Genomic DNA, 3,087 nt, shown 5'->3' on the forward strand with positions numbered 1-3,087 from the left:
CAGGCGGGTCTCGAACCCATGGGCTCAGGCAATCCATTCACCTCAGCCTCCCAAAGGCACGGGATTACAGGCTGAGCCACTGAACCCGGCTCTCCTCTTGATTTTTTTTGAGTCTAAGTCTCACTATGTCACCCAGGTTGGAGTGCAGTGGCATGCTTACGACCACCACAGCCTCAACCTGCTGGGCTCAGGTGATCCTTCTACCTCAGCCTTCCAAGTAGCTGGAACTACAGGCACAAGCCACCATACCTGGCTAATTTTTTGATTTATTATAGAGATGAGGTCTCGGCAAAGTTGCCCAGGCTGGTCTTGAATCAGCGGGCTCAGGTAATCCTCTTACCTCAGCCTCCCAAAGTGCTAGGATTATAGGTGTGAGCCACCATGCCCGGCCTCCTCTTGATTTATTAGCTACATTGGACTCAGCTGATATTCCTTCTTCCTTGATACACGTTTCTTCTCATAGCTTCCAGGAAACCACACACTCCCACCTTGCTCCTACCTCACTTGAAACTATCCTCATAGAGATAAGAACTCTGAACAGAAATATATTATCATTAATCATTAATCTGGCTGCACTTTGACCCATTTCCTTATAACCAAAAATCACTAGATATTGACCATTTGCATCTTCGTTGATAGGATTTCTGTCTAACACTAAAATCATAAGGCTTTGGTTTAAGAATTGCTTAAGATTTTTTTCAGGTTGTGAATTCCAGTGAAACAGCTGACACCAACCAGTTTGAAGATCTCCACAGAGGAACAGAATCAGTATGAGAACACATTTTCTCATCTCCCTGTTCCATAACTTCCCCCTGCACTCTTTGACCAATCAACAATCTCCACACTTTGACCAACTCTAAAACCCTTAAAAACTCCCGCTGCAAACTCCTTGGGGAGAAGGATTTGAGGATCAGTGACCCTACAATTAAACCTTTTTCTGCTACAACGTGGTGTCTCCGTGTATTGACTTGCTGTACATGTCGGGAAATGGACCTATTACAGTTACAACTTACTGCTCCTTCTCAGCCTCTTTGCTGGCTTCAACACCATGTGATGATGGAAGCAGATGTAATTAGGATGAGGTCAAACTGAAGTAAGGTGAACCCTTAATCCAGTGGTCCCCAACCTTTTTGGCATCAGGGCTTGGTGTTGTAGAAAGCAACTTTTCCATGGATGGGGGAGGGGGTTGAGATATGCAGTCAAACCTCACTGCTAATGTTAATCTGTATTTTTCAGCCATTCCCCAGGACTAGCATCTCCACCTCAGATCATCAGGCATTAGATTCTCATAAGGAGCATACAAACTAGATGACTTGCATGTGCAGTTCGCAACAGGGTTCATGCTTCTATGAGAATCTAATGCCGCCACTGATCTGACAGCAGACAGAACTCTGCTTGCTGGCTGCTCACCTCCTGCTGTGTGGCCTGGTTCCTAACAGGCCACAGACTGGTATTGGTCTGTGGTCCAGGGGTTGGTCCATGGGTTATAAGGACCAATATAACCCATGTCCTTATAAGAAGATGGAAGACAGCCGGGTTCGGTGGCTCAGCCTGTAATCCCGTGCCTTGGGAGGCTGAAGTGAGTGAATTGCCTGAGTCCGTGGGTTCGAGACCCGCCTGGGCAACTTGGTGAGACCTCATTTCTACAATAAATCAAAAAATTAGCTAGGCATGGTAGCATGCGCCTGTAGTTCCAGCTACTTGGAAGGCGGAGGCGGAAGGATCGCCGGAGCCCAGCAGGTTGAGGAGCGGCCACTGCACTCCAGTCTGGGCACTCCAGTCTGGGCAACAGAGTGAGACTCAAACTCCAAAAAAAAAGATGAAGATGATGTGAAGACAGACACATAAGGAGAATATCATGTAATGATGGAAGCAGAGATTGGAGAGATACAGCTGCAAGCCAAGGTGGCTTTAGTCAATTCACCTGTTGGTTATAGGTCATTCAGGGACCAGGCTCCATTACTTGTCCAAGCAACAGGCAGCATTCCAAGGATTGCCAGCCACCACCAGCTTCTAGGAAGAGGCAAGATTCTATCCAGAGTCTCAGAGGGTGCATGGCCCTGCCAACACCTTGATTCTAAACTTCCAGCCTCTAGAACTCTGAGAGAATAAATTTCTGTTGTTTTAAGCCACCCAGTTTGTGACACTTTGGGATAGCAGCCCTAGGAAACTAACACAATTCCCAAGTGTATACAAGTTCATTGTTTCCATTCTCCATCCCTCCATGAGGCCAAGACTCATATCGTATACCTAGCTGCCTAGGCAACTTCTCCACTGGATAGTCACCTGGTAGCAGATGAGTGTAGCTACTGAAAGCACAGACTCTGAGGCCAGACTGCCAGACTGAGGAGTCTTGGCTCTGCTGCATTGTGATCTTGGGAAATTTATTTAATCTCCTTGTGCCTCAGTGACTTCACATGTGGAAGAGGAATATTACATGTGTTCATAGAGTTCTGGGAGGAGTAAATGAGTTATCAGATGTAAAGTACTTAGAACATCATCTGGCATGTGTAAATAGTATATTAGTGTCAGTGGTAATTACAAGGTTCAAAGCTGAATCTAGGGATCTTTCTATCCTAGATCTACTCCCCTCTCAGTCTTTCTCATTGTATTCAACTCCACCCTCCCATCTGCCCTGGCCAAAGCTCTCAGAGTCATCTAAATTCTTTCCTTTCTCTCACACCCCACGTCTTAATCAGTAAATCCTGTTGGCTCTACTTTAAGATTTTTTCAGAATCTAGGACAGGCGCAGTCGCTCACGTCTGCAATCCTAGCACTTTGGGAGGCCAAGACAGGAGGACTTCTTGAGCCCAGGAGTTCGAGACCAACCTAGGTAACATAGCGAGACCTTGTTTCTACAAAAAAATTTAAAAGTTAGCCAGGCATGGTTGTGTACATTTGTAGTGCCTACTACTCAGGAGGCTGAGGTGCAAGGATAATCTGAGCCCAGGAGGTCAAGGATGCAGTGAGCCATGATTGTGCCACAGCACTCCATCCAGCCTGGGGAACTGAGTAGAACCCTAACTAAAAAAAAAAAAACTACTTGGGGTGGAAAGATTGCCGGAGCCCAGCAGGTCAAGGCTGCGG

Source organism: Carlito syrichta, unplaced genomic scaffold (assembly GCF_000164805.1).
Source record: "Carlito syrichta isolate Samal-C Ts95f unplaced genomic scaffold, Tarsius_syrichta-2.0.1 Scaffold315946, whole genome shotgun sequence".
Lineage (NCBI taxonomy): Eukaryota > Metazoa > Chordata > Mammalia > Primates > Tarsiidae > Carlito > Carlito syrichta.